This window comes from Melopsittacus undulatus, assembly GCF_012275295.1.
Source record: "Melopsittacus undulatus isolate bMelUnd1 chromosome W unlocalized genomic scaffold, bMelUnd1.mat.Z SUPER_W_unloc_1, whole genome shotgun sequence".
Classification (NCBI taxonomy): Eukaryota; Metazoa; Chordata; class Aves; order Psittaciformes; family Psittaculidae; genus Melopsittacus; species Melopsittacus undulatus.
The window spans coordinates 1,990,151-2,008,837 of NW_022993942.1; positions in this window are offsets into that span (position 1 = coordinate 1,990,151).

Sequence of the window (18,687 nt, forward strand, 5' to 3'; positions counted from 1 at the left end):
AATGTGCCCTTGTGGCCAAGAAGGCCAATAGCATCCTAGGGTGCATTAGAAAGGCTGTGGTTAGTAGGGCAAGAGAGGTTCTCCTCCCCCTGTACTCTGCCTTGGTGAGGCCACATCTGGAATATTGCGTCCAGTTCTGGGCCCCTCAGTTCAAGAAGGACAGGGAATTGCTTGAAAGAGTCCAGTGCAGAGCCACAAAGATGGTTAAGGGAGTGGAACACCTCCCTTATGAGGAGAGGCTGAGGGACCTGGGTCTCTTTAGCTTGGAGAAGAGGAGACTGAGGGGTGACCTCATCAGTGTTTACAAATATGTAAAGGGTGGGTGTCAGGATGATGGAGCTAGGCTTTTTTCAGTGATATCCAGTGGGAGGACAAGGGGCAATGGGTGTAAACTGGAGCATAGGAGGTTCCACGTTAACATCAGAAAGAACTTCTCTACTGTGAGAGTGACAGAGCACTGGAACAGGTTGCCCAGGGGGGTAGTGGAGTCTCCTACTTTGGAGGTATTCAAGGCCCACCTGAACAAGTTCCTGTGTGATGTACTCTAAGTTATCCTGCTCTTGCAGGGGGGTTGGACTAGATGATCTTTTGTGGTCCATTCCAACCCTTGGGATTCTGTGATTCTGTGTTTTTCTCAGTCTGAGAGTCAAAAACACAGCACTTCACCAGCTACTAAGGAGAAAAATTACTGCTACTGGTACTGCTGAACCCAGGACACCTGCAGAACTAAAATGAGTGGAATGTTGTCTTTTTAGATTTCAGATATCAGGAAGGAAATTTGGAGGTGTTGTCTACAGAGCCGGTTGTTCACACCAGCAGATGGTGCTATGCAGCATTTTATGACTCATCAAACAGTAATTTCTGAACCAGAAAACTACATAGTTTCTAGTTCTGGATATGTTCTCAGCTTTTAGAGATATATGCCATATTTTGTTTTGATGGAATCAGTGGTGCCCAAACACACTTAAACAAACTGGCTGAATGGTCGCACTCAAAGAGTTGTGGTCAACGGTTCAATGTCCAGATGGAGACCAGTAACGAGTCGTGTCCCTCAGGGATTGGTGTTGGGACCGGCCTTGTTTAATATCTTTGTCGCTGACATGGACAATGGAATTGAGTGTGCCCTCAGCAAGTTTGCCGATGACACCAAGCTGTGTGGTTCAGTTGATACGCTAGAGGGAAGGAATGCCATTCAGAGGGACCTTGACACACTTGTGAGGTGGACTGATGCCAACCTCATGAAGTTTAACCATGCCAAGTGCAAGGTCCTACACCTGGGTGGGAGCAATCCCAGGCACAGCTACAGGTTGGGCAAAGAGCTAATTCATGGTAGTCCTGCGGAGAAGGACTTGGGGGTGTTAGTCAATGAGAAAATTAACATGAGCCAGCAGTGTGCACTCACAGCCCAGAAAGCCAACCATATACTGGGCTGCATCAAAAGGAGAGTGACCAGCAGGTCAAAGGAGGTGATCCTGCCCCTCTACTCTGCTCTCGTGAGACCTCACTTGGAGTATTGTGTGGAGTTCTAGTGTCCTCAACATAAAAAGGACATGGTGCTGTTAGAACAAGTCCAGAGGTGGGCCACAAGGATGATCAGGGGACTGGAGCACCTCCCATATGAAGACAGGCTGAGTAAGTTGGGGCTGTTCAGCCTGGAGAAGAGAAGGCTGCGTGGAGACCTCATAGCAGCCTTCCAGTATCTGAAGGGGGCCTACAGGGATGCTGGGGAGGGACTATACATTAGGGGCTGTAGTGATAGGACAAGGGGTAACAGGTTGAAACTTAAACAGCAGAGGTTTAGACTGGATATAAGGAAGAAATTCTTTACTGTTAGGGTGGTGAGGTACTGGAATGGGTTGCCCAGGGAGGTTGTGAATGTTCCATCCCTGGCAGTGTTCAAGACCAGGTTGGATGAAGCCTTGGGTTATATGGTTTAGTGTGAGGTGTCCCTGCCCATGGCAGGGGGGTTGGAACTAGATGATCTTAAGGTCCTTTCCAATCCTAACTCTTCTATGATTCTATGATTCTATGCTCATGTTGCTTAGTAAAGGTTTGAATTTTATGACTGAATAACAAATAAAACTTTTATATTAAGAGCTAAAATGGTTTAGAAAATAAAGTAATTCTGGGAACTGGAAGTAAAACAGCAGCTAAACTTTATTTATGGAATACAGATGAGGGAAAGCTTGGTATTTTTTTTGGTTGTGTGGATTTTTTGTTTGTGGTGGTTTTTTTCCTTTCAATAATAACCCTAGCTGTGTGAATAGTACAAAACAGTTGGAATTTTCAATTATATAATGCATACTAACTGAGGGCCTAAAAGCATTCAGTGAATTAATGTACTCTGGATGTATCTTTTAGATTAAAACTGTGTAACAAATTAAATTACCTTGTATTTAGTTTTAAACTACAATGCAGCTGTACATTGCTCCGAGATTCAGTTGTGTAGCAAAAGGATTAAGTGCATATTCTGATACAAGAATCAAATATGGAGCAGTTGAATTGTAAATCAGACTGTTCCAAGGTTTCAATTTGTTGTTTTAGTCAGTTACAAGTACAGCATTTAAATGCATAAGATTAGTCTACCCAAAGTAAACAAGCAGTAGTCTGTGTACATACCTAGCAATTGGTTAGGGTTATATGTATGCAGCTGATTGTTTCTGATAATGGATTAAAGTTTAGCATAAAGAAAAGCTGTTCATTAGGGAGCATAAATTTCTGATTGCAATAACCTGCATCTAGAATTGAATGGATATTAATATGCTAACCATAAAAAACAGAAAGTAGCTAGTTGGATGGTTATTAGCAAAGTGTCTGCATTTCTGTTGTCTATTAAACCTGGCTTTTTCAAAGACGGAGAGTATGTTTTAGGACACTTTTTTAAATCATAGTGTTTGAGCCTTTTAAATATGAGATGGGATTGTATTATGTGGGCTGTATAAATTTTGTGACACTGTAGTAAAATGCATCCTTTGTAGACTGTAAACTCAGTGGAGAGCAGACCTACACTTAAAAGTTTTGATATAATTAGAAATAGTGTTTGCATGCAGAGTTAAATTTTAGTTCAGAAATTATATTGCTTTGTATCTTAACAATTTTAAAAAAATTATATAGTTTTTTTATAGCAATATGCACAAACTAGGTACAAACAGTTTTGGTTGGTTTTGCTTGTTATAAGCGATGTTTAAAAATGTACTGTACCTGCATAGTTTGAAAAAGTGCAGACTATTTGCTTCCAAAGTGAACAATATAGGCGCAGGCAGAATTATGGTTTTGGGGAGCATCCTGATTATTGAAACTTATATCTGTTAGAATTCTAAACTATTAGGCTGAGCTGTCTGTAAGTTAATATCTTGGCTTAGAAAACTACTAGGAAAATGTTACTTTAATTTGAATAACATAGATTTTTTCCCAAGAACCGTGGGGATTTTTTTTTAGATAACCAGATAATACAACTGCATTCACCTGTTAGTTTTTGTTTGGGTTTTTTTTGGGGGGGTTGGGGGGTGTGTTTTGTTTTTTTTTTTTTAAACCTATTTGACAGGAAATTTTGCACTTTTTTTTTATGCAAGCATATACTGAAACATATTTGGCTTTCCATTTCTATACTGAAATATATTTCTAATGTCGAAAAATGAGTCTTACATTTACATTGAAACATGTAAGACTTCAAAACTGTCTTTTATATTGAAAAGAATAAACAAGATAAGAATGTATTATTAGTAAATTACCAAAGACAAGTATGGTTTTGAAAAGACAGTTAAGCAGAGTGACAGTGTTCAGACTTAGTATCTTCATGTCAATGCTTTGTCTCTTATGAAGCTGATAATATTTTAAAGAAAATCTATAACTTAAACAGACATTTCAGAATTTGAAGCCTCTCTTTGAAATAACTAAAAATTGTTATATTCATCACAAGTTTCAACAGTTTAAAAACTTCTAAAAGAAGGAGAAAATGCTGACCACTGTTCATAGCTAAGTTGCTATTATTGGCTGAGTTATGTTTCTATATACTTAAGCACTTGATTTTACAAAATTAGCGGTAGGTTTGCAATATTATTGCTGCAAGATTAATTAAATTGTAGTTAGAAGCTAAGAATCAGTATCACATTTTCAACATTGTAATAATGCAGATAAAAATGTATTTCCAATATACCAATATAGGCCAGCTATCACTGGACTGGAAAAATATACTTGCTGTCCACACAAAATTAAAATTATTCATAGGGAGTGTTATAAACTTGTAAAGATTTTATTGCATTTATAATTAAGATATATATTCCTGATGTTTCTTTTAGGGGAAAGTAAACTCTCTTGCATAAGGGAAACTTTTTAGTATCATCTTTAGAACATTAATATTTCAGGAATATGTATAATTTAATTGTAAATGTAAATTACTTTGGTTTTTTTTGTGATGAACTGTGGTCTAATTTCTTCATATATTTCCTATTTAATATCCTGAAAATGTGTATTGAAATTACTAACTTGCCTGTCCTTGAACTCATTGCATTACTACACCTCATCTCAGTTCTTCATTTAGTTTGTATGGTTTCCAAATTGTACCCTTGATGACAGAAGGCAGGACATTGTTGTATCGGAGTTAATAAAGCAGAAACACAAGCCTAATTACTATGGGATGTAAGCCATGCTGGCAAGATTTACCTTTTGCATAGGTCCATGTGTGGTTAATACTTCCAAATAAAATTAATAGGTAGGCATGTGTGTGTGTTTATCAGGTTGAAATAATTAATTTTTGTACTACAATTTTGATATATTAACTGCCGCGGCCAGGTGGAGGGGAGAAAACACCGATACGATGTAGGTTCACAAAATGCTCCGTTTATTGATTACAAGGCTGCTCTTAATATACTGTCTTACACGCGATCACACATTACTTGATTGGCTGCTTCGCTTTGCCCACGAGGGATACACGCTCCCCTTTACCTCTCCTGATTGGTTTCACACCTTCGCTTCAGCTTAGCGTTACATCATGCTTCTGCAATTACTGGCATCTTGTTATTGCGTTCCTGTTTTGCTGATCTTGACACTTCTTCTTCTTTTAACCTGGGGTCATAAGTTCACTTTCTCACAGCTTGCTGTAAGCCTGTGCAAGCACCCATGCTCGACCCCCAACATCTCCCCCTCTTTTTTCAAATAAGGCGTTCGTCATCTGCTGCACGCGTTGTATAATACATTGTAACAAACAAGGTCCAAAAAACAAAATTAACAACATAATCATTATTGGTCTGCTAAACATCATGATGAAACTCCTTAACCAACTACTTATTCCTAACGATTTTAACCAAGAGTCTATAGGATTTGCTTCTTCAGTAAGTTTTTTCATTGTGAACAGATTCAGAATAATCAGAAAGATTCATACAACACATGCCCAGAAGCATTCTAATGCAAAGGGGATGTGTAGCAGCTGTAAACTGTACAGTGTTAACAGTCAAGGAGTTACACTCCCCCTTTATTTTTTTTTTTTTTTTTTTTTTGGTCAGACAAAAAGCCATTTATTGCAAAGCATTAACTCCTTATATACTATTGCTTACACTCACCTACAGCAATTTGGCATATCATGATTGGATACTTGTCTTGAGGACCCTTAGTGACTAACATATAATTGGTTAAGCACAGGTGTGAGAACTTGACCTCGAACGCTTGCCAACAGTCCACAGTTCTCATAAGTCAGTGAATTACAGCTTCTTCTTATCTTGCTTGCTTAGGCTTCCTCGGGCCTCTCACGGCCTTGCTGTATCCCTCAGAGTTATTCAGACCTCATGTACCAAATATTCATTTTCCTGTGAGAACACTGTCTCCACATCTCCCCCTTTTTAGTTTTACTAGAAGTTTTTTACAATTTGGTTTGTCTGCTCTGTCACTGCTTGACTTGTGTAACATAACAACACACTACTCTAGGCAGCATTATTTCAGTAAGATTGGCCTGATTTGAAGTCACTTGAACCTTTATAACATGTGGCATACCAGTGAATCCTACACACCATGTAACAGGATGGAATAATGAGGATTTAACACATGTGCTCAGTATACTTGTCCATTACCCATGGTCACAAATAATAGAACAGATATTACAAAGATTTTACACAGATTTCTATCATAGCTGTTTCTTTATGTTGTTCTGCGGCTTTATACTTTTCGCTGGCAGTCAGTATGGTCCTGTTGATAGCTGTACACAGCTGGGCCTACCCTTTTTCTCCTGTATGGCTCTCTGATAACAGCGGAGGCCATCCCTCACATCAAGGTCTGGCATGGCATGTGTCTCCACAGCTCTACACCTGCTGGGTTGCAGCCAGCAGCGGAGCTAAAGGTTCTTCTTGGTGGCAAACACAGAGGCCAACCCAGTCTTGCCCTTGACTGTAGTAGCAGGCATTTGGTCAATCTCAGTCCCTGAACATTGTTGTCAATGCAGAGTTTCACCTGCTTAACCCAGTAACAAGTCACTACTACAGCAAAGCACACACAGATTTACATTAGCAGAGTAACTATTACAGAGTGCATCAGCATGTTGAAGATGCTGATGACAGAGAGGGACTAACCAAAGAAATTTCTTACCAGTGGAGTTCTCCCACCCTCTTAATTTGTTCAATTACCTGCTTTATAACACTACCATCATATTAGAATCTTTCTAGCTTTTACCTTAGCATTTTCTAGCAGCTACTGCAAATCTACATGCTCTAACATCTCTTTCACAAGTGACAATTCCATACAATACAAGGTATAGTTTCTTATTAGCAACTGGCTAGTAAATACAGGTGGTTTTATACGCAAAATCACAACCTCTAATAATAGCTACTTTACAAGCATGCATATTCAAGCTGTTACTTTTCAGTTGCCCTCAAGTGATTTTTTTGTTTGTTTTTTTTTTTTGTTTTTTTTGGATTACACATGCATATTGTCTAGAAAACAAGCTTTAAGCAATATACATCAAAACTACAGTCATTAATAACAGCTAGAGTGAGTTATCATTACCCTTTTTTTTCTATTTTTTTTTTCTATTTTTTTCTTTTTTTTATTTTTGTTCTTTTTTTTCTATTTTTTTTATATTTTTTTCTTTTTTTTTTGTTTTGGTTTTTGGTTTTTTTTTTTTTCAAAGTCGCTCACCCTGCTTTGCACAGCTAAAACCACCGGCCTATCGGCAACTGCACTTTTGCATTAACCTTTTCTTGCCCGAAAGGTTAAACTGCTACCTGTTAAAACTTTTACATGAACCTGACAACAAAAAATATATAGAACACTGTCTGCCCTCATCTCACACACACACACATATGCACATATGCACACATGGGATCCCACAAGCACACTCCACACAACTACAATATTTGAAACACAAATTCCAGACAATCATTGTTCCCACTGCACAGTCCCACATACAGGACGTGGCACAAGGACCCTGTAAAGACTATCAGGAAACCAGCTCCGAGAAGCACCATCGCAGTGCGAGGTGGCAGGCTCAACCTTAGCGGGCGTCCCCGCAGAGGCTCTGCCTCCCTCACATCGCATGAGGCTTGGGCTTTTCTACTGACCAAAATGCACACTCGTTCCGACACAGGTGGCCAGCCTATGTTGGAAGAAGTTGCCAGCAATATCTATAAAGGTTTCCAAGGGTTGATAGAAACATGGACATACTTATATTTACCAACTTCTAGTACATGAGTATCACAGAGAGACTGTATCAAAGGAGTTGTATATGGGGTCCCAACTCCACGGTCTGACACATTCTGCCCGTTACCCCTGATAAGAGCATACAAGAGACCTTCCCATCTCAGGTGGGAAGCACACACACCACGGGAAACCGTGCAATACATCCACATCCCCCACCCATCTCACTTCTCCTTTTACAGCTACACATTTATCATGAGGATATGGGGGATATAAATCAGGCTTCTTTTCCGGATGAATAGGCTCCAGGTCAAAAGCACCATCCAGGTCAGCATCGGCATTATCAGGCATCAGAATCTCAGGAGCAGCAACAGCAAACTGATGAACGTGCACAGGCTCCTTCTTGGGGTCAATAGGGCTCAGGTCGAAAGGATCATCTTCATCCCCAACATCAATCTTCACTGCCGCAGCGGCAACCAGTGGAGGTTCGGTGGGGGGGGGGCACGCTGATCTCCATGATTTTTTTTTTTTTTTTTTTTTTACTTTAACATCTCTAAAACAGTTCTCCAACTGACTAACAAACTTTTCACAGCATCATTGCCTTTCGTGGCTGCATTCCACAGCTTAACTCCTGCCCCATTCCACAAGGATATCTCAAATCCGGTAGACTCATAAATCTCTGGGTAACGTGTCTTCGACCATTTCAACATTAACTTTAGGTCTGTCTCTTTAAGGGTTGCTCCCTTCACCTTAGGAAGGACTGAAAACATCCATAAATCAGGGGCTTCTTCCTTAGTAATTTTCTCCCAAGTCTCGAGATTAAAAGCTTCACCGACTCCCACAATTCTTCCCCTATCTTACGCCATTGATCTTTGGAGAATAACTGTCCCGTATTTTCTAACAACCCCCTTCGTCGGCACCAAAATAAAAAGTCCACAAGTTCCTGTCGGGGTATCGAGTACCCTGTTTTCTTCGCTACACTTCTATCGTAGCCTTTTCTATCGCTGATACAGCGAAACCCATCCCGAACCAGACCGCAGTCTGCCTGACTCACCGGTCAGCCGTGGCCACGTAATTTGAGCTCTTTTCCTGCCTCTCTCGGACAGCCTGCCTCTCTCAGGCAGCCGGGATCTCCACCTTCTCTCGTCCGCGGTCTCTCTCTCTCCTGGTATCACGTCGGGGTCACCAGAATGCCGCGGCCAGGTGGAGGGGAGAAAACACCGATACGATGTAGGTTCACAAAATGCTCCGTTTATTGATTACAAGGCTGCTCTTAATATACTGTCTTACACGCGATCACACATTACTTGATTGGCTGCTTCGCTTTGCCCACGAGGGATACACGCTCCCCTTTACCTCTCCTGATTGGTTTCACACCTTCGCTTCAGCTTAGCGTTACATCATGCTTCTGCAATTACTGGCATCTTGTTATTGCGTTCCTGTTTTGCTGATCTTGACACTTCTTCTTCTTTTAACCTGGGGTCATAAGTTCACTTTCTCACAGCTTGCTGTAAGCCTGTTCAAGCACCCATGCTCGACCCCCAACAATTAACTTTTTTTTTTTAGGCTTCCATGTATATATTACTGCAATAGTTTTCAGATGCTTTATGTTCAATTCTGAAAACTTAGATATACATGGAAGCTTTCATCTGAGTTACATGATTATTCAAATACAGTGTAGACACTCTCAGGCATTGCTTCTACCTCTGTAAATTTATATTTAAAAGTGTGCATACTTGTATATATTTAAGATATTTTCAAAACTTGTATGTGCATAACAAACTGCAAATACTTGTCATTATAGTATTACATATAATGCGTGCAGAATATTAAACATGACTTTGTATGGACTTTTGGTAAGTATATGTATATGTATCTATATACAAGCTTGTGCATGCACACATGTAGAGAAATGAGTGTTGCAAATACTGTCTTTATTTTGTTGCCACTGTCTTATTACTCATCACTCACAGCGTTGGCCCACAGTTCTTGTAAATCATAGTGATTTTAAAGATAAAATGGTTTAATCACATATTTCAGATCTCCACAACTAATACACATTTTTTTAAGAGAAATAAATCATGCATCTGCAAATGTAGGGTATTTAATTTTCTGGGTATTATGTGAATCTGGAAACTTCTAAGTCTAAGTGGTATTTATTTGTTCTGAAGTGATGCAGTCTTTATTCAATAAAAAGAAATACAGGCAAGTTTTCATACTATGAGGCTGAAAAAATGTTATGGTAGTTTTATTGATTGACTGTATGTAAATTATAGTTCAATCTGTGTCTTTTTAAGTGGATTACATTCCATAAAGATCCTTTTACTGTATTGACTTGGATGTACCATTGCCGGGGAACGGACTCAGTCAGAGACCAATATGATCAGACAAAAAGCCATTTATTGCAAAGCATTAACTCCTTATATACTATTGCTTACACACACCTACAGCAATTTGGCATATCATGATTGGATACTTGTCTTGAGGACCCTTAGTGACTAACATATAATTGGTTAAACACAGGTGTGAGAACTTGACCTCGAACGCTTGCCAACAGTCCACAGTTCTCATAACAGTGAATTACGGCTTCTTCTTATCTTGCTTGCTTAGGCTTCCTCGGGCCTCCCACAGCCTTGCTGTATCCCTTGGAGTTATTCAGAGCTCATGTACCAAATATTCATTTTCCTGTAAGAACACTGTCTCCACATCTCCCCCTTCTTAGTTTTACTAAAAGTTTTTTACAATTTGTTGTGTCTGCTCTATCACTGCTTGACTTGTGTAACATAACAACCCACTACTCTAGGTAGCATTATTTCAGTAAGATTTGTCTGATTTGAAGTCACTTGAAGTCACCTTTATGATTCGGAGAAAACTCCAGGAACAAACTTGCCAACAAAGTTTTCAAGCTGACAAGCAGGTATTCTTTATTGCGGCGCCGGGAGACACGGGGGGATAACTCCTCCTAACGTGTGTCTCTCTATTACTACACAAGCCATCCTTATATAGTCCCTGGGCATACATACATATTCATGAGGCTACGTATGGATTACATCATTTTCCAGAAAGCTCCCCGCATGCATACAGAACTGTGGTGGTGGTCTCTGAGGGTCGTTTACTTCTTCCAACAATCTTCACCACTTCTGGCAGCCTTTGAAGCACGCGCAGTAGATGCTCATACCAGTTTAATTGGTTCACTAGCACCAGAGACATAATAATCCCCCTATCCTCCTACTTATCAGTTAGTTTACCCACAGCCTATCCTGGACACCTGCTATTCCCAGATACTCCTTACCCCTGTGTCCTGTTTTTCTAGACTGTTTTTCTTAAGACCACATCAACTATAACAATTTATCTTGTGCCAGTATGTTCTCTAGCTGTACTCTATTTTTTTCTATGTATTATGCACCTCAGTAATTTTCCACTGCTACTGTTACAAAGCCATTGAACTTAACATTGCTTAAAACTAATTCTAAAGGTTTATAAATTCCATTTTGTGATTTTCTGTTCCCCTTGTTTCAATTCCCCCCTTTTTCTGTCCTTTTGCAAATTCTTTTGCAACATCTTATATATTACCATTACCATCCAAAGTCCTTTGAAATAATTTCCCATTTCTACTCAGTGCTTAATTTCATTCCTTTTCCAATCTTCATAATTTATCATAGATAGTTTACAACACCAGAGGGAACATTGTATCATACCACAAGTAAACAATATTAAAATAATTAACATCCATATTCTTGCAATCAGTTGCCTCAACCAGGAGAGATTAGGTAACCATGTAGTTCTTCCATATTTCTTCGAAACCATAGGAGGTGTCATCCATGGCCGTCCCATGAAATATCTTAGTTTGTTTCCAAATTTCCTCCAGATATGTTTCAATTCTGCCACTTTGGTCTATGTAGGAAAAACAGCTTTCATTGATTATGGAACAAACTCCTCCTTCTGATGCCAATAACATGTCTGGAGCCATTTGGTTTTATACCACTTTAGATAGGCTCGTTATGTTTTGTTGTTCTGCCTGCATTATATCAATATCTTTACTTTCCATTTCCTCTATGGTTGCTGAGATATTTACAATTGCTATCTCTAATTCACTTACTCCCAAAGATGGAATTAGCCCTCTCACAAAACTATGAAATGCAGTGTGCCATTCAATAATAGGGTTAAACCTTTGCTTAATCCGTTTAACAAAACTTCTAATCCAGGTTCCGGAAGGATACCTGTTGATAATAGTAAAATTGGGTATTATAGCACCTAAGGCGCATGCCCCCTTCCAGTTGGGGGTAAAGTTTTATAAGCATTTTCTCCACATAACCAATACCATCCTTTCCCTTTAGGAACGGGCCACCACTGAACTACGATACCATCTATATTAATAGTGTAATTGCAATTTGAATGATGACCTACATCTGTGGCACTTAAGCAAGTATAGTCTCCTACCCTGGTTCCTGGTGTAATACATCTTTGTGCACAGGTGTAATATTTATTGCCTGGATTAGGATTAACTATTCCAAATTTGAACCTTTCATTTGAATACAAATTGCTAGTGTTCACCCACAGATTTGTCCATGAAACAGTGTTAGGAATTGGAACTCCAATTAATGGGAGTTCCAGGCTTTCTCTTGATTTAGGCAACTGTGCACACACCCGACAGTCACTACGATTAAAAACTTTAGTAACATTTTGCATTAATTTCAGGTATAAATTCTGGTCTCAAGCTTATGCACCAGTTATCAAATGAGTCCAAATTATCACCGACGCAATTTCATACGTAAGAGTACTGAAGGTTCCATCTGCCACGTCTTCTCTGGTTCTGGTGCTTTCTTTATTCTTGAATAATGTATCCAAGCAGGTTGTTCCTTTTTCTTCACTGCTGTAAAGGTGGTCAGTAATATCTGGTACAGTCCACTCCAGTTGTCCTGTAGAGGATCTCCTGAAAAATTCTTAACATAAGCCCAGTCTCTAGATCTGAAAGGGTGAATCAGATAATCCAAACCTCTTGCTCTTGTCCCTGCTACTCTCTTATTTATCTCTTCCAATTCTTTTCCCAGATTGACCAAAAACTGTCAGAGATAGCCTTCCCCAATTCCTGCAGACTTTCTCCTTTAACTTGGGACTGTTATGGTCTTTCATATAAAATTACAAATGGGATAACCTCTTCTTTCCACCGAGGTTTAGTTTGAATTCTTAATAGAGCCAGTGGTAAACCTTGGTGCCAATATAATTTCATTTCCTGACATATTTTCCTAATTTGTTGTTTGATCAGATGGTTTATCTTTTCTACATGCCCACTGGCCTGAGGCCTGTATGGAGCATGTACTTGCCAATCAATTTCCAATTTTTGCTAATTTCTCATAACAATTTTGCACTAAACTGCAAACCTCGGTTGGAAGAAATTGCTGCTGGTACTCCAAAGCAAGGTATTATCTCATTAAATAATGTTTTAATCAGTTGTCTTGCATTATTTATCCTACAAGGGAATGCTTCTGGCCAGCCAGAAAAAGTATCTGTTAACTACAACAAATATTGATAACCCCCTTTTCTTGATAATTCAGAAAAATCTATTTGCCGCTGCTGTCCCAGGAAACTTCCTCTTAAAATTGTCCCAATTTGATTTCTATTTTCAGTTTTATGCTTATTCTTAAGACATAGCTGACATTGTTTTGTCACTGATTGAACTGTGTTGTATAGATTTCTTCCTACAATTTGTTTGTCTAAATATTTATATAAAGAGTTGCTACCCCAATGAGTTTTATTATGTTCTCCCTGAACTAACTTCCAGAGTTGGTTATAGGAAATTACAATTCGCCCATCAGGTATCTGAACCCAATCCTCTTTATTTTCCTGTCCTTTTAGATCCTCAATCAATTTTTGTCCCCTTTTGAATACCTAGGTTTAGATTTTTCAATTGTTAGTTTGCCATCACGGATTAAGGACATGATTTGTGATTGTTCAACTGCTTGTTTGGCTTCAGAATTGGCCAAATTATTTCCAATTTCCTGATCAGAGTCACCTTGTTGATGTCCTTTACAGTACATAACAGCTACTTCTTCAGGTAGCTGAACAGCCTCCAGTAATTGTAGAATTTCTGCAGCATGTTTGTTCAAAAGTCCTCATTCTTTTCAGATAGCACCATGTACATAATCAGTCCAAATATTTATCCTTTTGTCTTTAGCCAATTCCAGGGCTCTCATTAATGCTATTATTTCTGCCTTCTGGGCAGAAGTGTTCGAGGGTAAAGGTTTAGCCCCTGTTACCTGTGAAGTGGTGTTAATAGCATATCCTGCCTTTCGTTTACCATTCTTCATGAAGCTACTACCATCATTAAACCAAGAATCAGCATCTTCCAGAGGTTTTTCTTTCAAGTCTGGTCGGCTCAAATATACAGTCTCTATGGTGGCCAAACAGTCTTGTGTTAGTGGTTCTGTCGATTGTTCCTGCAAAAGGATGCTGGATTGACAACATTAGTGACCACACTTTCTATATCATCTTGTTCCACAAGGGTGGCCTGGTATTTAAAAAAAAACATGAAGGAGATAACCAGTGGGCTACTTTCTGTTCCAGGACCGCTGATACAACATGGGACATTAGCACAGTAATTTTTGTCCCAAGGTGAATTTGCGAGCTTCTTCAATATTCATGACAACGGCTGCCACAGCCCTTAGGCACCTGGGCCATCCTTTGCTTGCTTCATCCAGCTGTTTTGAAAAACGTCACTGCCCTTCTGTAGGGTCCTAGATTTCGAGCAAGGACCCCCAAAGCTATTCCCTGTTCTTCATAGGAATATAGCCAAAAGGATTTAGTTACATCCAGAAGTCACAGAGCTGCAGCTCTCATTAGCTCTGTTTTTAAATTTCTAAAATCCCCCTCTGCTGAATTAGTCCATTCTAAAGAGGGAGGATTTCCCTTCAACAGTTCATATAGTGGTCTTACCAGAACACTGTAATCATGGATCCAAAGTCTGCACCATCCAGTCATTCCCAGTAATGTCCGGAGCTCCTTGCCAGTTGATGGTTGTGGAGTCTGACAGATGGCTTCTTTTCTAGAAGCTTCAAGTTCTCTCTGTCCTCCTGTTATTTCATATCCTAGGTAGGAAACTAGGATTTGGATTAGTTGGGCCTTTTGCCTGGATACCCAATAACCATTCAGTCCCAGAAAAGTTAATAATTCCACTGTCCACTGGACACATTCTTCCTTTATTTCTGTAGCAATTAATAGGTCATCCACATATTGTAACAGAGTCCCCATCTGAGCAGGTGGCTTCCATGATCCTAGTTCTCGTGCTGATTTCCAGAAATTGCTGGACTGTTTTAAATCCTTTAGGTAATACTGTCTAAGTTAACTGAGTTTCCCTTCCTGTGTCAGTATTTTCCCATTTAAAAGCAAATAAATTTTGGCTTTCTTTGGCCAATGGTAAGCAAAAGAAAGCATCCTTTAAATCCAAGATGGCAAAACATTTCTGATTATTATTCAATTTAGTCAATAATTCATACAAATTAGCTACTACTGGACAAACATCCTCTGCAGTTTTGTTGACTGCTTTGAGATCTTGAATCAATCTACAACTTTTATCATCCTATTTCTTTACTGTCCAGAATATTATATTCCAATTCACATTCAATTAATAATGTATATTTTAAAATTTATCAATGACTTTTTTTTTTAATTCCCTTTGATCTTCTAATTTTCAGGGATATTGTTTTATTCTAATTGGGCAGGTCCCCCTTTTTATTTCCACTTTAACAGGCAAAGCGTTTTTCACCTTACCTGGAATTTCAGATGCCCATACTCCCAGATATACCTGATTAAGGATTTCTTCTATTTCAGGGAGGTTCTCATGTTTGCTTTTCTGTTGAATTAAAGATAAACTCAAAACTGCAATTAACTGTTTGTTTTTAACTCTAAATTCCATTCTGCCTTCTTTAAATGTTGCTTCTCACCCTAAGAAATATTTTAGAGAATTTGGCATGCATAAAAATTTATGCATTCCTATTTTTTTCCCAATTTGTACTTTAAGGGTTTCAGAAAGATGCCTCGGGTTGTTTGTGAGTTGGGTTTTTTTTTTCTGTTTTTCTTGGTGGCCAGTAGCTCCCACATCTATAACAAATTCCTTTCTCTCAGATTTAACACCAAATAAGTTGCTCCTCTATCCACTAAAATTCCACTTTATTTCCTTTAGTTTCTACTTTTAATTTAACCAGTGGATCTACCAGGGTAGATTCCCCAGGTCCCTGACAGTCTGGTTCCAATTCAGTCGCTGGAGCTGCACCATGGCACTACCCCCCCCAAGGGCAGTCTCGCTTCCAGCGTCCGAACTCTCCCCCCGCAGTTTCAAATCAACCACCGCAGCCGTGGCTATAGCACGACCCAGCTTTTTCTTTTCTACTCGTTCCCAATTCCTATACGCTCTCCATGCTTCCTCCTGTCCACATTTATTCAACAACCCCTCAGTCCCGTCCATGCACGTGTCTGTTCCCACTTGTTTGCCTGCCCCAGCACCCAGTATCCCACGCTCAAACACAGGAGCTGCGCGAGCTCCCCCCTCTTTTCCCCCTTGGTTTTCCTTTTTTTTTTTTCCCTCACAGCTGCTCACCCTGCTCTGCAGGGGCTGCAGATGCCTCTGCAACAGCACTGCTGGTTTAACCCTTAACTCGGAATGTGCATCTGCCGATTGGTGCCAGTGACAGTGATCTCTCGCTCCTTACGAATATCAGAGAGGAGAGATGCAGAGGGTGCTCCTCTCGGAGGTACCTGTGATAGATAATTTTACAGCCTATCTTCCTGATTACTGTTTTTTAACTTTAAACATCTCTCCCCAGTATCACAGGCTGAACAACATCTCTCCATCCATCTTAACTTTCAGTTTTTCCCTGTCCTTTTCCAAAACCAAAATTAAGGGATCTGGTGGAGCCTTATTAATTTTGCATTGCGTCTGTCACTCCACGTGGTCTCTTAAAGTGAAGAACATATCGGCATACATTACTTCATGCCATTTTTCTTGCAGCCTCAAAACAACATTAATTGTAACAATGTATTATAGTTCAGGTTCCATTTTTAGACCATTTTTCCTGATCTTCCAAAGTATACAAAGGCCACCATCGGTTACAAAATTTTTCAAAACAGCTGGACAACATTTTCTTATTTACCGAGCCCCCAGGAGATCCTCCCAGTTCTTTCCAGTGTGCCAAAATGCACCCTGAAGGACTCTTTTGCATGATCTCTTCACTCTGCTGATTTTCCATTATTAATCTCTCACTCACACACACACGGGATCCCACAGACACACTCCACACAGTTACAACACTTGAAACAGACAGAGACTAAAATTCTATCAAACAAACCACAGTTAATAACACAGTTATAATATCCTGTCACCAATACCAAAATCACAAGACCAAAATCCTTAATGTCACAAGCCACAACAAGATCCAAAACCATTTCCACGAGACACCCCCTGCATCTTGCAGGACCCAAACCACAAGAAGCCCCCTGCTTCTTGAGGGTGTATACCAGTAAAATCCAAAACCTTTTCTACAAGACTCCCACTGCGTCTTGCAGGACCCAAACCACAAGAAGCCCCCTGCTTCTTGAGGGTGTATACCAAACGTACGCTAGCAGCCGGGTATACGCCTTTACCTACGAGATTTCTTATCTCGATTTACGGAAGGCTTCCAAACCTCACGTACGCTTACCAAACCAACCCAATTACCAATGCAGTCTTTATGCAAGATGCCCCCTGCACCTTACAGACTATAGAAAAGAAAAGAATACCTTTTATGAAGATGGTCCTTGTCTGCTCCCGCAGCGATCCGAATGAGTCGAGGGGTCCCTCCGGGAAAAACTCCCGAGGGCCCTAGGGAGCCCTGTCCTCAGCGGGTCCTGCAGCCGAGCAGAGAGGGTCCCATCTGGGGTGCCAAATTGATTCGGAGAAAACTCCAGGAACAAACTTGCCAACAAAGTTTTCAAGCTGACAAGCAGGTATTCTTTATTGCGGCGCCGGGAGACACGGGGGGATAACTCCTCCTAACGTGTGTCTCTCTATTACTACACAAGCCATCCTTATATAGTCCCTGGGCATACATACATATTCATGAGGCTATGTATGGATTACATCATTTTCCAGAAAGCTCCCCGCATGCATACAGAACTGTGGTGGTGGTCTCTGAGGGTCGTTTACTTCTTCCAACAATCTTCATCACTTCTGGCAGCCTTTGAAGCACGCGCAGTAGATGCTCATACCAGTTTAATTGGTTCACTAGCACCAGAGACATAATAATCCCCCTATCCTCCTACTTATCAGTTAGTTTACCCACAGCCTATCCTGGACACCTGCTATTCCCAGATACTCCTTACCCCTGTGTCCTGTTTTTCTAGACTGTTTTTCTTAAGACCACATCAACTATAACGATTTATCTTGTGCCAGTATGTTCTCTAGTTGTACTCTATTTTTTTCTATGTATTATGCACCTCAGTAATTTTCCACTGCTACTGTTACAAAGCCATTGAACTTAACATTGCTTAAAACTAATTCTAAAGGTTTATAAATTCCATTTTGTGATTTTCTGTTCCCCTTGTTTCATTTATAACATGTGGCATACCAGTGAATCCTACACACCATGTAACAGGATGGATTAATGGGGATTTAAGAGATGTGCTCAGTATACTTGTCCATTACCCATGGTCACAAATAATAGAACAGATATTACAAAGATTTCTGTCATTGCTGTTTCTTTATGTTGCTGAGTTCTGGGGCCTTGTATATTTCGCTGGCAGTCAGTATGGTCCTGTTGATAGCTGTACACAGCTGGGCCTGCCCTTTTTCTCCTGGATGGCTCTCTGATAACAACAGAGGCCATCCCTCACATCAAGGTCTGGCATGACATGTGTCTCCACCGCTCTACACCTGCTGGGTTGCAGCCAGCAGCGGAGCTAAAGGTTCTTCTTGGTGGCAGACACAGAGGCCAACCCAGTCTTGCCCTTGACTGTGGTAGCAGGCATTTGGTCAATCTCAGTCCTTGCACCTTTTTGTCAATGCAGAGTTTCACCTGCTTCACCCAGTAACAAGTG